The sequence below is a fragment of the Myotis daubentonii genome, chromosome 2, assembly GCF_963259705.1.
Source record: "Myotis daubentonii chromosome 2, mMyoDau2.1, whole genome shotgun sequence".
Lineage (NCBI taxonomy): Eukaryota > Metazoa > Chordata > Mammalia > Chiroptera > Vespertilionidae > Myotis > Myotis daubentonii.
The window spans coordinates 107,810,817-107,826,395 of NC_081841.1; the positions used below are offsets into that span (position 1 = coordinate 107,810,817).

The 15,579-nt window shown below is 51.1% G+C and overlaps 1 protein-coding gene across 4 annotated transcripts in view; it reads left to right on the forward strand.

Annotated features, from left to right (window-relative positions):
• Positions 1–4,800: 4,800 nt before the first annotated feature.
• CENPJ (centromere protein J) overlaps positions 4,801–15,579 on the forward strand; it is a 110,470-nt gene continuing 99,691 nt past the window's right edge. For 2 of the 4 annotated variants that reach the window (XM_059684162.1, XM_059684164.1), the window contains exon 1: positions 4,801–4,913. The gene's annotated coding sequence lies outside the window, so the exon portion shown is untranslated. Of the gene's footprint in view, positions 4,914–5,744; positions 5,792–15,579 lie in introns of all 4 variants that reach the window. The other 2 variants (XM_059684163.1, XM_059684165.1) reach the window with 2 other exon arrangements.

The window sequence follows — 15,579 nt, forward strand, 5'->3', positions numbered from 1 at the left end:
TGTTTTTATATTAACACCTCTATGGTTAAGTACCTTCCCCTGCACCATTTTGACTTTATTGAGCATGATCTTATCTCTCCCTGCTCCCCTGCCCCCCTCCCAATCCTGTACTGGGGGGTGGGAGGGTGGGGTGTTAACCCCTTGGAGGGACAATACTGTGATTCCTTGGGGTGTCAAGATGTAGATTCCTGGTGAAGCAAACAGGCCTCTGTTTCCCAGCTGAATATGCTTAACATATCTGACTCTTCTTTTGCATTCTTTCCCATCAGTAATTAGCTAACTACGGTAACAGTATGACTAGCAACACGCCAGGGGAGGAAAGGTCAGGGGAGGGTTGAAACCACAGGATCAGTGATATACTGTACTGGGGGAGGAAAGGTCACCCTGGGGGCAAGGTCCCAGGTTTCCCAGTTTTGCCCATTGCTAGGGCTTTCTACCCTGGTGACCTTCTGTTTGGCCCTTCGTCCTTCCACTGCTCATGTCTGTCTAACTGCCTACCACAAAGGGATTGAGAAGTACAAATTGGTTGTTACCGAATAGCCATGGGGATAATAATGTACAACATAGGAAATATAGTCAATTATCCTATCTAATAAAAGAGAAATATGGTAATTGGTGTACGACCGCTACCCTTCCCATTGGCTAATCAGGGAGATATGCAAATTAACTGCCAGCCAAGATGGCGGCCGGCAGCCAGGCAGCTTGAAACTAACATGAGGCTTGCTTGCTTCAGTGATGGAGGACTCCAACGTTCCCCGCCTGCTTTGCCGGCCTCTGAGCCTGCAGTTTAAGAAACATTGTAACAACTATAGAAGCTAAACAAAACCCCAGAAACCTGCTTTCAGTGAGCCCAGGATCTCAGAGCTGGAGTTATACAATGTTTCGATTATAGAACCTAAACAAACCAGATACCTTCTTTCAGCAGCAGAAGCCTCAGAGCTAGAGCCAGAGCTAAAGCTGGCCCAGAATAAAAAATAAAAAGAAAAAAAGGAGCAGTTGGGAGCTTCAGTCGGCCTGAAAACAGCCCTCAGCCCCTCACCCAGACTGGCCAGGCATCCCAGTGGGGACCCCCACCCTGAAGGGTGTGTTACCAGCTGCAAACAGCCATCATCCCCTCACCCAGGCTAGCCAGGCACCCCAGTGGGGACCCCCACCCTGATCCAGGACACCCTTCAGGGCAAAGCAGCCAGCCCCACCCATGCACCAGGCCTCTATCCTATATAGTAAAAGGGTAATATGCCTTCCAGCACCGGGATCAGCAGAGCCGAGAGGCCTCCCCGGCACCAGGATCAGCGTGACAGGGGGCAGCACCCAAACCCCCCAATCGGCCCTACCCTGAGCATGACTGAGGGTGGCATCGCAACCTCCCAATCTGCCCTGCACTGTGCATGACAGGGGGCGACGCCCCAACTCCCCAATCAGCCCTGCTCTGAGCCTGACCAGGGGCTGCACCTAGGGATTGGGCCTGCCCTCTGCCTCCCGGGAGCAGGCCTAAGCCAGCAGGTCGTTATCTCCTGAGGGGTCCCAGACTGTGAGAGGGCACAGGCCGGGCAGCTTGAAACTAACATGAGGCTTGCTTCCTTCAGTGACGGAGGACTCCAACGTTCCCTGCCGGCCGCTGCAGGCCTCTGAGCCTGCAGTTTCAAACATTGTAACAAATATAGACGCCCAGAAACCAGCTTTCAGCTGGCTGGGATCTCAGAGCTGGAGTTCATACAGAGTTTCGAGAACCGAAACAAACCAGATACCTGCTTTCAGGAGCGGAGGCCTAAGAGCTGGAGCCTCAGAGCTAAAGCTGGCCCAGAATAAAAAAAAAAGAAAAAGAAAAAAAGGAGCAGTTGGGAGCTTCAGTTCCAGCCTGAAAACAGCCCTCAGCCTCTCACCCAGACTGGCCAGGCATCCCAGTGGGGACCCCCAACCTGAAGGGTGTGTGACCAGCAGAAAACAGCCATCATCCCCTCATCCAGGCTGGGCAGGCACGCAAGTGGGGACCCCCACCCTGATCCAGGACACCCTTCAGGGCAAACCAGCCGGCCCCCACCCGTGCACCAGGCCTCTATTCTATATAGTAAAAGGGTAATATGCCTCCCAGCACTGGGATCAGCGGAGCTGAGAGGCCTCCCGGCACCGGGATCAGTGTGACAAGGGGGAAGCGCCCAAACCCCCTGATTGCCCTGAGGCTCTGTGTGTGACAGGGGGCGGGGTCACAACCTCCCTATCCGCCCTGCTCTGTTCGTGACAGGGGAAGGCACCCCAACCCCCTGATCGGCCCTGCTCTGTGGGTGAGAGAGGGCGGCGCCCCCCTCCCCCCCACTGGCCCTGCTCTGTGTGTGATGGGGTATAGCCATAACCTCCCCATCGGCCCTGCCCTGAGTGTGAGAGTGGCGGCGCCCCAACCCCCTGATCGGCCCTGCTCTGTGGGTGATAGAGGGTGGTGCCCCAACCCCCTGATCTGCCCTGCTCTGTGTGTGACAGGGGGCGGTGTGCCAACTCCCCTATTGGCCCTACTCTGTGAGTGACAGGGTGGAGCTCTCCAACCCCCTGATGGGCCCTGCTCTGTGTGTGACAGGGGGGAGCTCCCCAACCCCCTGATTGGCCCTGCTCTGTGCATGACAGGGGGCAGCGCCCCAACCCCCTGATTGGCCCTGCTCTGTGCGTGACATGGGGTGGCGCCACAACCTCCCCAATGACCCTGCCTTGAGTGTGACAGCGGGCGGTGCCCCAACCCCCAAATCGGCCCTACCCTGAGTGTGACTGAGGGTGGCATTGCAACCTCCCAATCCACCCTGCTCTGTGCATGACAGGGGGCTGTGCCCCAACTCCCCAATCGGCCCTGCTCTGAGCCCAACCAGGGGCTGAACCTAGGGATTGGGCCTGCCCTCTGCCACCCGGGAGCAGGCCTAAGCCAGCAGGTTGTTATCTCCCGAGGGGTCCCAGACTGCGAGAGGGCACAGGCCAGGCTGAGGGACTGCCCCTCCCCCCCGAGTGCACAAATTTTTGTGCATCGGGCCTCTAGTCTACACTAATAAAAGACAAACATGCAAATTGACCATACCTTCGCTATGCCTTAAGCCATGCCCACCAGCCAATCAGAGCGACTATATGCAAATTTATCCAATCAAGATGGCGGCCGGCAGCCACGAAGCTGGAGCAAGCAGGAGGCTTGGTTGTTCCAGTGATGGAGGAAGCCAAGCTTCCCGCCTGCCGTGGCCAGCTCTGTGCTCCACTCAAGGCAACGAAGTTTCAATTATAGAAGATAGATAAACCCCAGATACCTGCTTTCAACCGGCCGTGGCCACAGAGCTGGAGCCAGCAGGAGGCTTGAGTTGCCCCTGGCAATGGAGGAAGCCAAGCTTCCCGCCCGCCTTGCCCAGCTCTGAGCTCCACTCAAGGCTACAAAGTTTCAATTATAAAAGGTAAATAAATCCCAGAATAAAAAGAAAAAAGAAAAAAAGGAGAGGCTGGGAGCTTCCATCGCTGGGGGGCTTTGCCAGCCTGAAAACGGCCCTCAGCCCCTCACCCAGACTGGCCAGGCACCCCAGTGGGAACCCTCCCACCCTAAAGGGGGTGTGGCCAGCCTGAAAACAGCCATCAGCCCCTCACCCAGGCTGGCCAGGCACCCCAGTGGGGGCCCCCATCCTGAAGGGGGTGTGACCAGCCTGCAAACACCCATCAGCCCCTCACCCAGGCTGGCCAGGCACCCCAGCAGACCCCCAACCTGATTTGGGACACCCTTCAGGGCAAACCAGCCGGCCCCCACTCGTGTACCAGGCCTCTATCCTATATAATAAAAGGGTAATATGCAAATTGACCCTAACAGCAGAACGACTGGGAATGACTGGTCACTATGACAGACACTGGCCACCAGGGGGCAGAGACGCTCAATGCAGGAGCTGTCCCCTGGTGGTCAGTGCACTCCCACAGGGGGAGCTCTTGTCAGCCACAAGCCAGGCTGATGGCTGCCAGCACAGCAGTGGTTGTGGGAGCCTCTCCCGCCTCCTCAGCAGCACTAAAGATGTCCGACTGTAGCTTAGGCCTGCTCCCTGCTGGTAAGTGGACATCCTTTGAGGGCTCCTGGGCTGCCAGAGGGATGTCTGACTGCCAGCTTGGTCCTGATCCCCCAGGGAGCGGGCCTAAGCCAGCAGGTGGACATCCTCCGAGGGGTCCCAGACTTGGAGAGGACACTGGCCGGCCTGAGGGACCCCCCTGAGTGCACACATTTTTGTGCTCCAGGCCTCTAGTATTCTAATAACTATGTATAGTGTCAGATTACAATGAGATCAGGATGATCATTTAATCAGTTATATAATGTTTAATTACTGGAATGTCCACCTGAAACTAATATAATATGTCAACTATAACTGAAAACTAAAAAGTGATTTTTCAAAATTGCGTGGCCAATTTTTCCCCTTTACTGAGTCACACTCAACCAAAGCAGAAAACAGAAAAGTCAAACCTCTCAAACAGGCCAATGGTAAGCAAAAGGCCCCTCTTCCCACACTCCGACTACAAGAGTTGCCGGGTGCTCCGCTAGGCCTCCACACTGGAGGGTTTCTTCTCTCTAGGCGTGCTCCCAGTTTTCAAAGGGGCGTGTCTTCCGGTCTATGGCGGAGTTTACTCAAGAAACAGTTTTCCATACGCCCCGCCCTCCCTGCTGCCCGGGGAGGAAGATGCCCGCCCGAATCCCCTAGGTAACATCCCCCGCTGTGACGTCGCTGGGAATAGTAGTTTGCGTGAGCCTGGTGGTGCCGAGGACAGGCGTAGAGGGTCCGGTGGGCACTACATTTCCCAGGAGCCCTTGGTTCAGGGGCGGGGTTCCCTCGGAGGCGGTGATTGTGGCGGCTCTTTCGTAAATGCTGCGGCGACTCCGGCTTCGGCTTGAGCGGACTGAGAGGCCCGGGGACTTCGGAGAGGTAGTACGTGGGCTTAGGGAGAGCGGGAGCTGGGGGTTTCGACGCTCCGCACCTGAGAGGGTCCGCCGCGCGCGGGAGGATCCGCATGGGCCGGGGGCCGCGGGGCGTGGCCAACGTCTGTTCCAGGTTAACGGCGTTTCGTGGGAGCCTCGGTTTCTCACTGCGGAGGTCTTGGCCACGCTCTAAGCTGCTGTTAGGCGCAGAGAGACTCGGTCTGCTGGCGGAGCGAGGGTGCCGTGACGTTGCTTTCTGTCCTCCGCAAGGGCCGGTCTCCATCACTCCGGGGAACTCTGCTGTGGAATCGTGGCTTTCGAGGAGGTGCATTTTGGAGGCCTAATACACCGTCACCTCCTCGACCAGCCGGTACCTTCTCACGGTCTGAGCGTGGTTTTGAATTAATTGAGCCTGTCCACTTTTCCCCTGCTTCAGAAAACGGAGGGTGTCAAAAATATGGATTTAATGGAATCCATTTTCTTTTTTTGACATCTCCAAAAAAGTCATTTATGTCTTTACATTAATGTCATGTTAAACAGAATGATATAGTTGTCTCATGGACTTAGTAATTTCTCCATTTCCAAACGTCATCAAGTAGTCATTACACTTATGAAGTAAGTCAGATGAATGTTTGCAGTCCGGATGAATTTTAAGATCTTCAGTTTGCCTGCTGAATATTCACAGTATTGACATAAATAAACCCCTTCAGATAAATGTGAATTTAAATGTTTGTAATATTCTAGGATAATTGAAACGATTTTCCCATACTCATCACAAACATGAGGAAAATTTTAATATGTTCAATAGCATATTAACATTGAACATTGCCTGTTCTAGGAAAACCACATACTTGACGTACAAAGAAGTTTTTACATCTGTCAAAGGTAATTTTGCTCAAGAAGCTATACTGTCCATGTTGTCCATTGTTAACTCGCACTTAAGTATATTAATTTACATGCATGTTCATTTACTACATGGCTGTGCAAGTCTCCTGGATCATTTGTTTCATGTTCACAGACTGACACAAATACTCTTCATCACATTTGGGAGCACAGGTATTTTCATTGTGAGTCATACAGTGCAATGAAGCGACAAGGGAACCTGCAGTCTCATTAAAAAAATCCATTATATCCATATTTTTGACACCCTCTGTTTTTTAGTTCTTCAGCTACATTAGCCACAGTTCAAGTGCTCAGTAGCTTTATGTGACACATGGCTACCATATTGGACTACACAGGACTATGTAATTGTATTTTCTCTCTCTCATGCACTGCTCTCCATTTTGCTTTTGTCAATATATATTCTGTTGGTTATATTCAGTACTTCTATGTCAGCACTTAACGAACTTACTTATTCTCCTTAATGACTACTTAATCTGAATACCATAATTAGCTGGGTCCCTGTTAATGGACATTTAAGTTAATTTTACTTTATTACAAATGTGAGCTTGTGCTAATATAGCACAAAATGCCTAGATGTGAAATTGCTGAGTCAAAGTTTCTTTTTTTTTTTTTTGGCGTCCAAATAGGGACTGAGTCAAAGTTTCTGTGCATTTACAGTTTGGATAGATATTGTCAAATTACCCTTCAAAAGGTTGTACCAGTTTACCTTCCTAGGTAATACTTTATGAAAGAGCTTCTCTTTTCTATACTGGGTGTTATCAGGTTTTAGTCTTTGCCAACAGAGTATGTGAAAAATAGTATGTTGTAACTGTTTCAATTTCTAGTCAGTTGAATGAGGATGAGCACATTTTAATATTTGGGTCTCTTTATTTTCCTGTTTATATCTTTTTTTAAAAAAATATATTTTATTGATTTTTTACAGAGAGGAAGGGAGAGAGATAGAGAGCTAGAAACATCGATGAGAGAGACATCGATCAGCTGCCTCCTGCACATCTCCTACTGGGGATGTGCCCGCAACCCAGGTACATGCCCTTAACCGGAATCGAACCTGGGACCTTTCAGTCCGCAAGCTGACGCTCTATCCACTGAGCCAAACCGGTTTCGGCACCTGTTTATATCTTTTGTATATGTTTTTCAGACACTAGGTATGAAGCTAAATACATGTTTGTTTGCCTTTGGTTTATATACTTTTTGTTGTATTACATTGATAAAGTCTAGAATGAGGTCTGAAAAATAGTGTGAAATGTCATTCCACTTTGGTACTAGATCGCTCAGCTCTCCTCTCAAAGACATGGCTATGGGAGGTCTCCCCTCTCTCCATCCTCATCAGCCTACAAACATGTTTTTATTTCTTCTTCTTTTTTTAAATCCTCACCCGGGGATATATTTTTATTGATTTTTGAGAGAGAGAGAGAGAGAACAGAGAGACAGAGAGAGAAAGAGAGAAACATTGATGTGAGAGAGAAACATCAATTGGCTGCCTCCAGTACATGCCCCTACTGGGGATCCAACCCGCAACCTAGGTATGTGTCCTGACCAGGAATCAAACCCGCCGCATTTTGCTGTACTGAATGATGCTCCAGCCAACTGAGCTACACACGCCAGGGCTATTTCATCTGTCTTAAAAAATCTCTCTCGTCTCCTTGCTTCCCTGTTTAGCTGCTATGCTATTTATTTTCTTCTCTTTATAACGAAACTCCTGGAAAGAACTATACTCACTGTCTCCAGTTTCTTACTCTTTCATGTATCCACTCCATTCAAACTTTTGCCACCTCTCCTCAGCTGCTTTCAAGTTATGACCTTTGCTTTGCTAAATTTTAAGGTCAGTTCTTAGTTCTCGCCTTTCATCAATTAGCAGCATTAACATAGCCCTTTATTCCTTGAAACACTTTAAAAAAAAAACTTTATTGTTGAGAGTATTACAGCTATCCCCCTTTATTCCTCCCATTGCCCCCCTCCACCAGGTTCCCGCCCTGCCCCAGGTCTTCACCACCTTGTTTTCTGTGTCCATAGGTAATGCATATCCTATATAATAAAAGGCTAATATGCAAATCGACCAAACAGTGGAACAACCAGTTGCTATGACACACACTGACCACCAGAGGGGCAGACGCTTAACATAGGAGCTGCCCCCTGGTGGTTAGTGCACTTCCACCGGGGGAGTGCCGCTTTGCCAGAAGCCAGCCTCATGGCTGGCGAGCACAGTGGCGGTGGCTGGAGCCTCTCCCGCCTCTACTGCAGGCGGGCAGTAAGGAGTAAAGGGTCCTGGACTGCAAGAGCCCCGGACTGTGAGAGGGATGTCTGACTGCCAGCTTAGGCCCAATCCCTCTGGACGTACCCAAGGGGTTCTGGACTGTGAGAGGGCACAGGCCAGGCTGAGAGACCCGCCCCCCCCCAACTGCATGAATTTTGTGCACCAGGCTTCTAGTCCTATCTAATAAAAGAGAAACATGGTAATTGGCGTAAGACCGCTACCCTTCCCATTGGCTAATCAGCGAGATATGCAAATTAACTGCCAGCCAAGATGGCGGCCGGCAGCCAGGCAGCTTGAAACTAACATGAGGCTTGCTTGCTTCAGTGACGGAGGACTCCAACGTTCCCGCCTGCCTTGCCGGCCTCTGAGCTTGCAGTTTAAGAAACATTGTAATAAATATAGAAGCTAAACACAACTGCAGAAACCAGCTTTCAGCCCGCTGGGATCACAGAGGTGGAGTTATACATTGTTTCGATTATAGAACCCAAACAAACTAGATACCTGTTTTCAGCAGCAGAGAGAGGCCTCAGAGCCGGAGCCAGAGCTAAAGCTGGCCCAGAATAAAAAGAAAAAAAGGAGCAGTTCAGAGTTTCAGTCACCTGTGAGCCTGAAAACAGCCCTCAGCCCCTCACCCAGACTGGCCAGGCACCCCAGTGGGTACACCCACCCTGAAGGGTGTGTGACCAGCTGCAAACAGCCATCATCCCCTCATCCAGGCTGGCCGGGCACCCCAGTGTGGACCCCCAACCTGAAGGGTGTGTGACTTGCTGCAAACAGCCGCCATCCCCTCATCTAGGCTGGCCAGGCACCCCAGTGGGGACCCTCACCCTGATCCAGGACACCCTTCAGGGCAAACCAGCCAGCCCCACCCATGCACCAGGCCTCTATTCTATATAGTAAAAGGGTAATATGCCTCACAGCACAGGGATCAGCGGAGCTGCGAGACCTCCAGGCACCGGGATCAGCGTGACAGGGGGCAGCGCCCAAACCCCTGATTGCCCTGCAGCTCTGTGTGTGACAGGGGGTGGGGCCACAACCTCCCTATCAGCTCTGCTCCGTTCCTGACGGGAAGGCGCCCCAACCCCCTGATCAGCCCTGCTCTGTGCCTGATAGGGGGGAGCTCCCCAACCCCCTGATTGCCCTGCAGCTCTGTGTGTGACAGGGTGCGGCGCTCCAACCCCCCCACCCTACGTGCCCTGCTCTGTGTGTGACGGGGTGCAGCGACCCAACCGCCCCCCCTGCACGGGCCCTGCTCTGTGTGTGACGGGGTAGAGCCATAACCTCCCCATTGGCCCTGCCCTGAGTGTGAGAGTGGCGGTGCCCCAACCCCCTGATCGGCCCTGCTCTGTGTGTGACAGGGGGCGGTGCCCCAACTCCCCTATTGGCCCTACTCTGTGAGTGACAGGGGGGAGCTCCTCAACCCCCTGATGGGCCCTGCTCTGTGAGTGACAGGGGGGAGTTCCCCAACCCCCTGATGGGCCCTGCTCTGTGTGTGACAGGGGGGAGCTCCCCAACTCCCTGATTGACCCTGCTCTGTGCGTGACAGCGGGAGCTCCCCAACCCCCTGATCGGCCCTGCTCTGTGCGTGATGGGGCAGCGCCCCAACCCCCTTATTTGTCCTGCTCTGTGCGTGACGGGGTGGCGCTGCAACCTCCCCATCGACCCTGACTTGAGTTTGACAGGGGGCGGTGCCCCAACCCCCGAATCGGCCCTAACCTGAGCGTGACTGAGGGTGGCATCGCAACCTCCCAATCCGCCCTGCTCTGTGCATGACAGGGGGCGGCGCCCCAACTCCCCAATCGGCTCTGCTCTGAGCCCGACCAGAGGCTGCACCTAGGGATTAGGCCTGCCCTATGCCACCCGGGAGCGGGCCTAAGCCAGCAGGTCGTTATCTTCCGAGGGGTCCCAGACTGCAAGAGGGCACAGGCCGGGCTGAGGGACCCCCCTCCTCCCCCCCAGTGCACAAATTTTTGTGCACTGGCCCTCTAGTCTTATCTAATAAAAGAGAAACATGATAATTAGCGTACGACCGCTACCCTTCCCATTGGCTAATCAGGGTGATATGCAAATTTACTGCCAGCTAAGATGGCGGCCGGCAGCCAGGCAGCTTGAAACTAACATGAGGCTTGCTTGCTTCAGTGACGGAGGACTCCAACGTCCCTGCCTGCCGCTGCAGGCCTCTGAGCTGCAACTCTAAGCAACTATGTAACAAATATAGAAGCTAAACAAAACCCCAGAAACCTGCTTTAGTCCGCCGGGCTTCAGTTAGCAGGATCGCAACATTGTAAGCAAAGGCCAGAAACCTACTTTCAGCAGTGGAGGCCTAAGAGCTGGAGCCAAGCCTCAAAGCTAAAGCTGGTCCAGAATAAAAAAAAAAAAAAAGGAAAAAAGGAGCAGTTGGGAGCTTCAGTCACCCGCCAGCCTGAACACAGCCCTCAGCCCCTCACCCAGACTGGCCAGGCACCCCAGTGGGGACCCCCACCCTGAAGGGTGTGTGACCAGCTACAAACAGCCATCATCCCCTCACCCAGGCTGGCCAGGCACCCCAGTCAGGACCCCCACCCTGAAGGGTGTGTGACTAGCTGCAAACAGCCATCATCCCCTCACCCAGGCTGGCCAGGCACCCCAGTGGGGACCCCCACCCTGATCCAGGACACCCTTCAGGGCAAACCAGCAGGCCCCCACCCGTGCACCAGGCCTCTATTCTATATAGTAAAAGGGTAATATGCCTCCCAGCACCGGGATTGGCGGAGTCGCGAGGCCTCCCGGCACCGGGATCAGCGTGACAGAGGGCAGTGCCCAAACCCCCTGATCGCCCTGCGGCTCTGTGTGTGACATGGTGTGACGCCCCAACTCCCTGATCGGCCCTGCTCTGTGTGTGGCAGGGGGTGGCGCCGCAACCTCCCCATCGACCCTGCCTTGATTGTGACAGGGGGCGGTGCCCCAACCCCCCAATCGGCCCACCCTGAGCATGACTGAGGGTGGCATCGCAAACTCCCGATCTGCCCTGCTCTGTGCATGACAGGGGGCGGCACCCCAACTCCCCAATCGGCCCTGCTCTGAGCCCGACCAGGGGCTGCATCTAGGGATTGGGCCTGCCCTCTGCCACCCGGGAGCAGGCCTAAGCCAGCAGGTCGTTATCTCCCGAGGGGTCCCAGACTGCGAGAGGGCACAGGCCGGGCTGAGGGACCCCCCTTCCCTCGAGTGCACAAATTTTTGTGCACCAGGCCTCCATTCTATATATAAAAGCCTAATATGCTAAGTGTCCAACCGTTTCAACTGGTTGCTATGACATGCACTTACCACCAGGGGGCAGACACTCCAACTGGTAGGTTCACTTGCTGCTGTGGTCTGGCCTATTGATCGGAACTGGGCGAGATGGGCTGGACTGGCTCTGGAGCCAACCTCCTGCGTTCCCTCCCCAGCCTCTAAAATATTTCTTCTAATTAATTTTCTTTCAGTGTGTACAAATCTGTGCACTGGGCCTCTAGTATGCATATAAGATCTTTGGTTTATTCCTCGCCCCACCTCCTTCCCCGGCCCTGTCCCTTTTCTTTCGGAGATTTGTCAATCTGTTTCATGCCTCTGGTTCTGTTTTATTCATCAGTTTATTTTGTTCATTAGATTTCTTGTTCGTTTATTTTGATTTTTAGATTCAATTGTTGATAGATATGTATTTATTACTATTTTATTGTTGATATTTTGGTTCTTTTTCTTCCTGTTCTTCCTCCTCTTCTTAAGGAATACTCTTCAACATTTAATGTAATACTGTTTTGGTGGTGATGAACTTCTTTAGCTTTTTCTTATCTGTGAAGCTCTTTATCTGACATCAATTCTAAATGATAGCTTTGCTGGATAGAGGAATCTTGGTTGTAGGTCCTCAGTTTAAATATTTCTTGCCACTCCCTTATGGCTTGCAAAGTTTCTGTTGAGAAATCAGCTGACAGTCATATGGGCATTCCTTTGTAAGTAACTAACTGCTTTTCTCTTGCAGCTTTTAAGATTCTCTCTTTGTCTTTAATCTTTGGTATTTTAATGATGATGTGTTTTGGTGTGGTCCTCTTCGGGTTTCTCTTGTTTGGGACTCGCTGTGCTTCTTGGACTTGGAAGTTTATTTCTTTCACCGGCTTGGGGAAAATTTCTGTTATTCTTTCTTTTTTTTTTTTTTAATTTTTCTTTACCAATGTTTTAAGCAGTCAACTTTTATAGAAGCCGACAATAGAAGTTCAAATTCTTAAAAAGCTTGTAAATAGGATTATTCTTTAAGGGTACAGGGTAAAGTGAAGAATATTATTCAGACATTAAATCTAATTATTAATAGCAGTCGCCATGAATATTAAAGGAAAGTTGTTTAATGTGATTTACATAAACTAATATTATATGTCTTAATTCTCTGAAGGTGACCACAGCTGTACAGTGAGAAAATGGGCGAGCAGTAGGCCTGTTCTCCCAGCAGTTTTTTTTTTTTCTGAGACTCATGGTATATCATACGAAAATTTGTTGGGGTCGAGCCCCAGCAGGTCCAGGGGTTCCCAAAGGCGTGGATGGATTCAGCGAAGAAGGAAGGACACGGAGGCAGTGTTCAGTTGATCATCATGGTTGGGTTCTCTAGCCTGGTTCTATCCAGGATCTCCAGCCAGGTTCTGTATATCTGTTATTATTTCTTCAAATAGGTTTTCAATTTCTTGCTCCCTCTCGTCTCTTTTCATTACCCCCATGATGTAAATGTTGGTATGCTTCAAGTTGTCTCAGAGGCTCCCTGCACTATCTTCATATTTTTGGATTCTTTTTTCTTTTTTTTTCTCTTTTTTTCTTTTTACTCTTTTGCATAGGTGTTTTTTGCTTCTTTATATTTCATATTGTTGATTTGATTCTCAGAATCCTCTACTCTGTTGTTGAATTCCTATAAATTATTCATTTTTTAAAAAATATATTTTACTGATTTTTTACAGAGAGGAAGGGAGAGAGATAGAGTGTTAGAAACATCGATGAGAGAGAAACATCGATCAGCTGCCTCCTGCACATCTCCCACTGGGGATGTGCCCGCAACCCAGGCACATGCCCCTGACCGGAATTGAACCTGGGACCCTTCAGTCCGCAAGCCGACGCTCTATCCACTGAGCCAAACCGGTTTCGGCCTATAAATTATTCTTTATTTTAGTTAGTGTATGCTTACTTTATGACTGGTCTTTTTCATTTCTTTGATGGTCTCACTAAGATTTTTGAAATTCACATTAAGATCACTGAAGCTCTCATTAAGATCTTGAGCAATCTTAATAACCATTGTTTTGAACTCTGTATCTAGTAGTTTGCTTGCGTCCATTTTATTTAGTTTTCTTTCTGGAGATTTCTTCTATTCTTTCATTTATGACGTGTTTCTTTGTCTCTGCATTTTGGCTGCTTCCTTATGTTTGTTTCATTGTATTAGGTAGAGCTGCAATGTCTCCTGGATTGGTAGAGTGTCCTTGTATATTAGGTGTCCTGTAGGGCCCAGTGGTTCTGCCTCCCAGTTACCTGAGCTGGGCACTCTAGGTGTGCAGCTGTGTGGGCTGTGGGCACAGTCTTATAGTTGAGACTTGATTGCTGTTGGTGTCACTGGGAGGAATTGACCTCTAGGCCAATTGGCTGTGAGGACCAGCTGCAAATACAGTTGGAGAGCTGCTGTGCAAGCAACCCCCCTATGGAGCAGGACTTGCTTCAAGTGAGGATTTGGTGCTCACTGAGTCTGCCCCTTGAGTGTTTCGCTTGTGGATGTGTAGAGTTGTAATATGGTAAGGTCTGAAGCTGTCCACTGGGTGCACTGGCTCTGGGGCCTCCCAAGAGTTACAAAGTCAGCCACTGCCTCGGGTTACCAGGAAGGAGCCATAGAGTGATCTGCAGATGATTGCTACTTGTATTGGGCTTAGAAGTGCCCAGGAGAGGCCAAGCTGTGAAGCAAGGCAGGCTAGTGCTAATGTCGGGTCTTGGAACTCTTATTTATTTTTTTAAGGTTCACTTTTTTAGTATACTTTTTATATTAAATCTTTATTATTGAAGGTATTACATATGTCCCTCTTTTCCCCTCATTGATACCTTCTAGCCCACTCCTGTCCTCCACCCCAGGCCTTCACCACCCTATTGTCTGTGTTCATGGTTATGTATATACTAGAGGCCTGGTGCACGAATTTGTGCACAGGTGGGGTCCCTTGGCGTGGCTTGCAGGGAGTGGGCCAAAACCAGCAGTCCAATGCCGCCTGCTGCTCCTGCCGGCTGCTCCCACTCATCCTGGCCCCACTGCGCCTGCTGCCGAGCTCGCGCTCAGTCAGTCTTGATTGGGAAAGGCTCGTGCCACCACCGCAGCTCTTGCCAGCTGTGAGCCCTGTGTCTAGCACTCATTCTGAGGAGGGTTGGGGAGGCCGGGACGCGATCGGCCCTCCAGGTGGGCGGTGGTATGCCCTTGCCGGCCCAGGATACAGATCTGTCCTGCTGATGTTTGCACCAGTTGTCGGGAGCCACTTGGCGGCAGCTTTTATATCGTTTCTTCCATGCAGAGCGTCTAGGGAAGGGAAGTGGCATGGTGCCTGAGGCCAACTTCCAGGAGGCTGGCAGTGCTGTTGGGATCATGCGCGAGGTGCTGGTCCGTCGGTACCGGCAGGACTACTGAGGGAGATTGAACTTGTAGGACTACTGAGGGAGTGAGTAGCTGCCTCTGGGCTGGTGGGCCACCGGGATGGGTCGGTCAGCTGAGCGGCACTCCTGCTGTGGGAGTGCACTGACCACCAAGGGGCAGCTCCTGTGTTGAGCGTCTGCCCCCTGGTGGTCAATGCGCATCATAGCAACTGATCGACTGGTTGTTCGGTTGCTTAGGCTTTTATATATGTACTAGGGGCCTGGTGCACGAAAGTCGTGCACTGGGCGGGGGGGAGTGTCCCTCAGCCCAACCTGCCTCCTCTCACATACTGGGAGCCCTCAGGGGATGTCCTATTGACAGCTTAGGCCTGCTCCCTGCTCCCCTTGGGGAGCGGGCCTAAATTGCTGTCTGGTCTCCCTTTGTGGGAGGTGACTGTGCTGATCAGGGGAAGGAACCAGCCCCATAACCCTGCTGCTGCAGCTACTGCCAGTCACTGCAGCCAGCAAGGTTTTTTCATCAACACAGACTCCAGTTCCGTCACCATGAAAAAATGACAACTTTTTTTAGGCATTTTCAAGATGTGTCTTTCATATAATAATAATTTCTTTATTATTTTCTTATCCTCACCTGAGGATATGTTTCCATTGATTTTTAGAGAATGTGGAAGAGAAAGGGAAAGACAGAGAGAAACATCAAAATGAGAGGAACACTTTGATTGGTTGCCACCTGCATGAACCCTGACTTGGGCCCTGGCCAGGGAGGAGCCTGCAACCTAGGTACATGCCCTTGGTCAGAATTGAACCCAGACCCTGCCATCGGCAGGCCAAGGCATTATCCACTGAGCCAAAGTGGCTAGGGCAGGATATGACATTTCTTAGCCCTCCAGCAGCGGAACTTCGTTTTTTT